Below are 9,535 nucleotides of genomic sequence, written 5' to 3'. Positions count from 1 at the left end.
AAAAGAGAAAATCAAGGAAAATAATGAAATGAAGTTGAGATTGAAGTGGGAGAGAACTGTTTCCTTTACTAAAATTGTGTTCCCTTTAAGAAACTATATTTCCTTTTGCTCTGTAATCCTTTTCAGAGTCTCAGCCCCTCCTGAGGAAGCCCCCCAGATAAGTTATCTTTCGAGGATGCCAGAGCCTTTCAATTAGAAATCCTGGTCAAAAAGCACTTCTTTGAAGTATTGTTAATTCCAATAGGAAATCTGGGCTAAAAACTGATAAGAATCTAAACCTGGGAACCTCGGCTCCTGAAGCCCCAAGACTCCTTAAAAAGAGTAGTATCTGGACTCATTTGTTGCAGATGAGCCTGTAGCTTGCTCAGAGGCCAGGACCCTTTCTGCCTGCTAAGAAAGCATTCTCAGTGCCAAAATTCCATTTCCAAATAGATCTTTGCCACTAAAGAAGTCAGTCTCTTCTGACTGAAATCAAACCGATTTCTATCCAACAATAAACTTTCATTTTGCAACTAATAATTTGGGAATGAATGAATTATTTCACTCTAAACCTGTGGCCGATTTAAAGGGGATATTTAACAGCTCTCTTATTGCCACCAACCTCTTAACCACCAGGGATTGAGAGCATTCAAATCGCATCAAGATAAAGCAGGGATTAATATATTAGAGACAGTGAGGTAGTACAATGGAAAGAGTGTCAGGCCTGGAATCAGGAATACCTGAGTGCAAATTGAACACAAACATTTACTAGCTGTGTGACTGCAACAAATCACTCAACTTTTCTTTGCTTCAGTTTCCTCATCTGTTAAATGGAGATAATAATAGCACCTACTTCCTAAAGTGGTATTAAATGCAATAATAATAAAATGCTTAGCACAGCACTTGGCATATAATAAGCACCATATACATATTATCTAGTAGTATTATTTTTCTATCAGACCTCAAAACATAAAGTACAAACTATCAAAACCGATTAAAAAGCAGAGAAGTAGATCACTGGAACAGATTAGATAAGGGAGAACCAAAATCAATCAATAACTTGGTGTTCAATGAATTCTTAAATATAAATTACTTTGGAAGGAATCTACCTATTTTCTAAAAATCAATTGAGAAAACTGGAAAGCTATTTGGAAGAAATTAGGCTTAAACCAACAGTTTAAACCATATGCCACAATAAATTCAAAACAGGTATGTGATCTTAATATTGTTTTAATAAGTTATGTTATCATAATATAAAACCATCAGAAGAGAAACAGATTATAATACCTTTCACAACTCTAAATAGAATATAAATTTATAAACAAATCAAATATAGAAACACTATAAAAGATAAAATAGATAACCTCTATTCTGCCTCCTTCTGTGCCCTCTGAATCTCTCGAATGTCTCTGAATCCAAAGGTTTGTGTTTCAGACTCCAGGCACCACAAAGGTGGAAGATGGAATCAATCTGTCTCAGCCTCCAAGAGCTTCTAGTGCGCCTGTCTTTTTTGGCCCTGAGAGCTTCTTCCTTATATGTTCCACACTGAGTATACACCAATCATTATATCACTAGGAAACCATTATTTGTTGTAGGATTAAATCAATGCTAAACTAGATTTAGCCATTGTCTCCTTAATTCCACTTAGTATCGTGTTTCAAGGGACTAACATCTCCTTGTAGAATTAAATCAATCATACTGAACTATGCTAAATTAGATAATTATTGTCTCTATCAATTTCACTGACTTAGTAGCTTGTAAGAATCTTTTGTTTCAAGTTCAGAGTTCTGGCCCATAACAATTCCAGAAAGAAAATCTCAGATAAAAACTCCCAGGAATGTCATTAAAAAAAAAAAAAAAAAATCATAGTTTCTAGGTCAAAGAAAAAATCTGCAAACAGCTCCAAAGAAAGAGTACAAATACCAAGCAGACAGACACAGTCCTTGCATAAATAGGAACTACAGAAACAAGAAGTGGAGCAAAGGTTACATTTCTAAATGCTAGGTGGAGACAAAAGAATGGGCTTTGAGTGGATATGTGAAATTTGATTTAATATTTGAATGTTCCCAAAGCTAAGGAGCAGGTGGTGCAAAAATACCAAATATTCCAGAAAATAACATTTTCATAACCTTGAAAAATTACAAGGGGCCCCCAAAGTTTCAAGTATTCCAACCTTGACAAGTTATAAGGGGCCATACAGAGTTCAGTACTTCATGACTTTTCTTAAAGTTTTGTCAGTCCATCTTGAGCTGGTGAGTGGTCTCATTCTGTCAGACTGTTCAGAGACTTGATTTCATGTGGTTTTCATCATTTCTTATAGAACAATAATATTCTATTACATTCATATACCATAACTTACTCATCAATTCCCCAACTGATAGGCATTCACTCAATTTACAATTTCTTGCTATTACAAAAAAGGCTGTTACAAACATTTTTGCACATGTGCACCCTTTCCCCTTTTTTATGATCTCTTTGGGATACAGACCTAATAGAAGCACTGGTGGCTCAAAGAATATGCACAGTTTGATTGTCCTTTGAGATAGTTCCACATTACTCTCCAGAATGGTTGAATCAGTTCACAATTCCACCAACAATGTATTAGTGTCGCATTTTTCCCATGTCGCCTCCAATATGTGTCATTATCTTTTCTTATAATGTTAGTCAATTGATAGGTGTCAATTGGTATCTCATAGTTGTCTTAATTTGCATATCTCTAATCAAAAGTGATTAAAAGCATTTTTTCATATGACTAAAAATGACTATTTTTTTTCATATGAAAATTGTATGTTCATATCCTTTGACCATTTATTAGTTGGGGAATGGCTTGTATTCTTATAAATTTGAGTCAATTCTCTATATGTTTTAGAAATTAGGCTTTTATAAGAAAAACTGGATATAATTTTTCCCCCAGCTTTCCACTTCCTTTCTAATCTTGTCTGCATTGGTTTTGTTCATGCAAATCCTTTTTTTTTTTTTTTTTTAATTTTTATTTAATAATTACTTTATATTGACACTCGTTTCTGTTCCAATTTTTTTTCCCTCCCTCCCTCCACCCCCTCCCCTAGATGGCAAGCAGTCCTTTATATGTTGGATATGTTGCAGTATATCCTAGATACAATATATGTTTGCAGAACCGAACAGTTCTCTTGTTGCATAGGGAGAATTGGATTCAGAAGGTATAAATAACCCGGGAAGAAAAACAAAAATGCAGATAGTTCACATTCGTTTCCCAGTGTTCTTTCTTTGGGTGTAGCTGCTTTTGTCCGTCATTTATCAATTGAAACTCAGATCTCTTTGTCAAAGAAATCCCCTTCCATCAAAATATGTCCTCATACAATATCGTTGTCGAAGTGTATAATGATCTCCTAGTTCATGCAAATCCTTTTTAATTGAATATAATCAAAACTATCCATTTTGCATTTCATAATGTTTTCTAGTTTTTCTTTAACCATAAATTCTTCCCTTCTCCATAGATCTAAGAGATAGTATGTCTAAATCATGAACCCATTTTGATTTTATCATGATATAGGATGTTAGATGTTGGTTAATGTCTAGTTTTTGCCATACTATCTTCCAGTTTTCCCAGCAATTTTATCAAATAGTGAGTTCTTATTGCATAAGCTAAAGTCATTGGGTTTATTAAACACTACATTATTACAGTCATTGACTATTGTGCCTCATGAACCTAATCTATTGCACTGATCCATTACTCTATTTGAAAAGGCTGCCTATGGACTTCCACTGTAAGAGTCATAGGATCCAAAGTTGCCTTAGTCTCAATATAAATCAATGCAGGTCAGTATCTAGGTTTCTTCTAAGGCTAGGCAAAAGCCTTCCATATGAATAAATACAACTGCACAGAAAGCTAGAACCTCTTGCAGTTTTTGAGGGCATTTCTTGGACTGATTAGATTCTTTTTTTTTTTAATAGCTTTTTATTTATAAGATATATGCATGGGTAATTTTACAGCATTAACAATTGCCAAACCTTTTGTTCCAATTTTTCCCCTTCTTCCCCCCATCTCCTCCCCCAGATGGCAGGTTGACCTGTAGTGATTTTCTTCTTTTAAATATAATATATAAATGGTTCTCTCTGGGAGAAAGCAGGTTTCTCAGGAAGGTTTTCTGGAGGCAGCCTTAGTATCAGTTCAGATCAATAATTACCCCAAACGCAGCCAGGTGATAAAAGTTCAGATCTTTTATTGTCTCCAATATAATCTGGTTAGCTTAGAGGCCTATCTCTCTGCTTGGTTCCAAGAGCTCCCTCTGAATGTCTCCAAATCCAAAGGTTTGTCCTTCAGTCCTCCAGCCAACCAAGTGGAAAATGGAATGGATCTCTCTTGCCTCAGAAAGAGGGCTTCTGGCCCTCAATCTCCAATATAGCTCGTTAGCCTTTCTTAGAGGCCTCTCTCTCTCCTTGGTTCTAGGAGCTCTTGCAGCTTTGTCCTTTGCTTCTGCCTCTGCTTTCTTCAGCCTCCAATTCAGCTCCACTCTCCATGTAATTCAGCTGAATTCTCCCCAAGAGCCTTTGTCTGTTTCTTATATATGAGAGAGAGGAATTGTGGGATATGAGAGAGAAGGATTATGGGTTTCTTCCCAGAGTACTCTCTCTCATATCCCACAATTCCTCTCTCTCATATATAAGAAACAGACAGGTGTAATGGGCTGAGGCTTGAGTTGATGCACTGAGGTCCCAAGCATGTGAGGCTAAATAGTAATTGGACCATACTCTATTAATATATGTGCTTGGAGAAAGAATGGCCCCTGCCCACTCTTTGTGCAAGTCCTGATGTGTTATATAGGAAATGACGATTTTGGTGGGTAGAGGCAGGGGAGTGAAAAAGGAAGCGGAAAGAGAGACTGCTGGCTGGCTTCTTGACACAGCTGCTATTGCGACCACCCTTCACCTCAGATCCCCCTCTGCTAGCTGGCTTCCTGTCACAGCTGCCCATATTGCTATCACAATCCTTCTTCACCTCTACTGAAAATAAAGATTGAAGATTTTTCCCTTAACCTGAATTCCTGACTCCAGCTGATTTTAAATACGCAGTCATCACATTGACCAATACATGTTAAATATGTTAAAGTATAAATTAAATACAATATAAGTATACATGTCCAAACAGTTATTTTGCTGTATAAAAAGAATCAGACTTTGAAATAGTATACTATTAGCCAGTGAAGGAAATCAAAAATGGAGGCGGACAAAAATATAGGGATTGGGAATTCTATGTAATGGTTCATAGTCATCTCCCGGAGTTCTTTATCTGGGTGTAGCTGGTTCAATTCATCAGCTCTATTGGAACTGATTTGGTTCATCTCATTGTTGAAGAGGGCCACGTCCATCAGAATTGATCATCATATAATATTGTTGTTGAATTATATAATGATCTCCTGGTCCTGCTCATTTCACTCAGCATTAGTTCATATAAGTCTCTCCAGGCCTTTCTGAAATCATCCCGCTGGTCATTTCTTACAGAACAATAATATTCCACAATATTCATATACCACAATTTATTCAGCCATTCTCCAATTGATGGGCATCCACTCTGTTTCCAATTTCTGGCCACTACAAAGTGGGCTGCCACAAACATTCTTGCACATACAGGTCCCTTTCCCTTCTTTAGTATCTCTTTGGGATATAAGCTCAGTAGAAACACTGCTGGATCAAAGGGGATGCACAGTTTGATAACTTTTTGAGCATAGTTCCAAATTGCTCTCCAGAATGGCTGGATATATGACTGATTAGATTCTATTGTCAAAATTCATCAAGATTAATAAGGTTCCAGTAGATCTTTTTTTTGTTAGAAACAGGTTTTCTTTTCAAGAGAGAGTCTGCCAAAGCAAATCGATTCTGCAAATTTAGGGAAAGAGAAAAGTCTTAAGAGCACTTCTAAGTTCAAGAAAATTCAGTCTCTCGCTACTAGAATGCATTCAGTCCAATGAAAGAAACTAAATCTTGCAGAAAACCATCCTTTCCACACTAATTTTTCTTCTTAGAAAATAGTTCCTCTCTTTGAAAAAAAGTGATTGATATTGATTGATCTCCTGAAATAGAAAATGGAATGAAAGTGCACAGGTTATGCTTTATACCATTCTTCTTCACATTAATTTGGAACATTAAGTCCTTGTTGATCACTTTCATGGCTATGCATCATTGAATTCAATATTTTTCTTCCTTGATTTTACTTTGCATTTACTTTTCCTTTGAAAGAATGTGCTCTTCACTCAAACTTAACTATAGGACTTGCAGGAAAATCCCTTTGTGAAGAATATTCCAAGGCACTAAAGGCATTCCTTCATCCAAGTAAATGAAATGGGGGGTCTGCTTGAAGCAGTTGTTTCCTTAGGAATAAATGCAACTGCATAGAAAGATTGAATTTCTTGTAATTTTTGATGATACTTTTTTGACTTGATAAATCTTGACTATGCTGTTTATTGCAACAGATAGATATGTTTTCTCTTTCTGTAAGTCTCTTAATTTTAATTAAATAATTAATAAACATCTACCTAATTAATTCAATAATCAATATAATTATATAGTATGTTAATATAATCAAATATATAATACATTAATATAATAATAATTTAATTAATCTTTATTTTTAATAATCAAAATGTGAGAAACTCCAAATCTCTAACTACTTGCAATGCATTAAATACAATGAAACAACCCAACTCCTAAAGTAAAAGCAACTTTTCTATTTTCTGTTTTTGCTACTGAGAAAATGAATCCTTTTGTAGCAATAAAAATAGTTTGTGCTTTATACCATTTTACACTAGTTTTGAACATCAACTTCTTGTTTCTGATTTTTAGTCCTATGCACTATTGAATTTAATGTCTTTTCCTTGATTCAACTTTGAATTTTTTTCTTTGATAGAATATGTTCCTCATTCAACCTGAACCACGGGGATTACAGCAAAAATACTTTTATGAAAGAGCATTCAAAGGTGCTGAAGACATTGCTTCATTCCCACTGATCAGATAGAGGTTTTGAAAGTTTTCCAGTAGCTACAAAGCAACTAAGGCCCAGCCTTCATGGCTGAGGCACCTAAAATTAGCTTTCTTTACTTCTTGTTATTTATAACAGCCTTGCTCTTAGTATTTTCTCTTCAGCTCTCTCAGAACTGCCAGTTTTTAGTCAAGCTAAGAAACTCCATGGGCAATGGGGGTATTCAGGATTGTTGGGTTTCCCTCAGCATCCACAAAGCAGCCCACATATAGGACCTGAAGCATTATTTGCAAAGGCCCCATTTCCAAATGTTACCATACTGACCCTGGATGCCACCCCATTTGTATTAGCTACCTCCTAGGGGAATAACTTTAATCTAACTATTCTTTGTTTTCTTGCCAGAAAGATAAAAATTGTAGGATATCCATTCCAAAATTATTCTGGTAAAGTCGCTCATAATGCTTCTACACCAACTTCCTTGAACCTTCTTAATACTCACTTGAAAAAAAAATGTTCTCCAATTCTTGTGAAACCTATTTTCACTGGTCACAAGATAGGAGAAACAATTAAACAGATTTGTCAAATATGCCCAGTTTGTGAAAGGACTGCTAAACACCCATTTTGAAGCCTATCTAGAGGAAAGATACATACTTTGAGAAGGACTGGCAGATAGATTCTACACAAATGTCCCCTCTCAGGGTCTTCAGACTGCTTTTTGGCTTTTGTTATCATCTTTACTAATTTACCTTCCTTGAAGACTCAGGTTTTTGCTAAAGGAGATCAAATCCATTTAATTATTATCTCCACTCTGCATGTCATCCTCTCTACCCAAAGCTTAACACCTTTTTAAACATTATGGTTCTTGTACCCTAGGTCATCTGAGTGCTCCTTTCACTCTATAATGCCACTGCTTCAGACACTGCTCCTACCCCTTGAAGGAGACAAAAGCGGGGATTGGGGGGAAAGCATTCTTTGGTATTTATCCTAGGAAAAGTTGTCTTGGATGAGAGGCATTCATGATAGCCTCATCTTTCCCCCACCCCTGCCCCAGCCTTCCTCTGAGTGGTGTTCCTGACTATTGTCCCTACTAACTCCAATTTAATTATCCTTTTTGCTCATTTTTAATCCACTTGTGACATTTGTTTACTTCGGGCTCCAAGCTATGAACTATTTGTTCACCCTGAATATCATTAGCTAACTGATTCTGACACTTAGAACCTCATTGAATGCTGCTGCAGCCACTTTACTTCCCCTCCTCAGTCTGGACTCTCTCTATGCCCCTTATCATCATGAAGCAGCTCCAGAAGATTAGAACTCCATCCCTTTTGTCCCAAATGAATTTGGGGTACAAATTGCTTGAGGGGGGAAAATGATATTCTATAGCTGCTAGGGAAATCTAGAGGTGGTTTTGTGGTCTCCTGACCTTGAGGCGCTTCTGTTCTAATAAATAAATCAGTAGACTTAAATCTTCTGGCTTTGGAAAACTCCCATGCCTAGTCTGTCTGATTCTGAATAGACTAATTCTTAGTTCATTGCTGACTGATGATCTGGTCAATGATAATCAAATTTTGGAGACCACTCTCAATTCATCTGGAGATTACTTCCTAACCCTACCCTTGAACCATAGAATTGGCATACCATGTTTCCCTGATAAGAAGACACTGTCTTATTATTTTTTTGGACAGAAAAACACCAGAGGGCTTATTTTCAGGGGAGGGCTTATTTTAATGAACATTGACAGCAATTTTAATAAACAGGTAAATGTAACAAAAAAAAGTATCTTTATTCAATAATGATCGTGTCATCTTCTTCAACAACATCGTCATACGTGTCCATACTCTGAATTCCGTCCTGGATGTCTTGTGCCTCTATTTCCTTCAGAAGAAGTGGACCCAATCTGTCATGTCCAGCAATATAGCTCTCTTTAAATGAACATGTCTTGTCCAGGTAACCTGCTCGTAGTGCCTTGGTGACACAGCTGTCAGTAATTTTATCCCATGATTTCTTCACTCAAGTCACGACTTCTTGCAGACAGGGCTTCACAAAGTTTCCACGCTGATTTCTTTCCATTCTATTTTCAATGTAGTCCTTGACTTCCATGCGCAAATGGTCCTTGAATGGCTTATTTATTGCAATATCAAGGGTCTGGAGATAGGCAGTCATTCCTGCAGGAATCATTACTTGACCTATTCTTCTCTCTGCAAGGAAGTTCTTCATTTCTTTAGAGCGGTGAGTGCTGGCTGAATCCCAGATTATTAGACTTCTTTGGTTACCTTGCATAACAAGTGGCAGCATTAAATCAACCCACTTTCTTATAACAGCTTGTGTACACCAGGCTTTTTCGATTTCAAGAACATAAATGCCTGATACACGTTCAATCTTATCTTTCTTGCCTTTACTGATGATTAGGGGTGTGGCTTTCTTTCCATCCAAATGAATTGCCAAAACACAGGTGACCTGTGCAGACAGAATAATAAAATTATGACCATCAGTCCTTCTTTTCACTCCATCATGCCCCTCAATAATGTTTTAACCCCATCATGCTCCCTGAGTGCTCCTTCTATCCTCCATGATGCCCCCTGAGTTCTTTTATCCTCCATC

Source organism: Antechinus flavipes, chromosome 2 (assembly GCF_016432865.1).
Source record: "Antechinus flavipes isolate AdamAnt ecotype Samford, QLD, Australia chromosome 2, AdamAnt_v2, whole genome shotgun sequence".
Classification (NCBI taxonomy): domain Eukaryota; kingdom Metazoa; phylum Chordata; class Mammalia; order Dasyuromorphia; family Dasyuridae; genus Antechinus; species Antechinus flavipes.
This window is presented reverse-complemented; position numbering follows the sequence as displayed.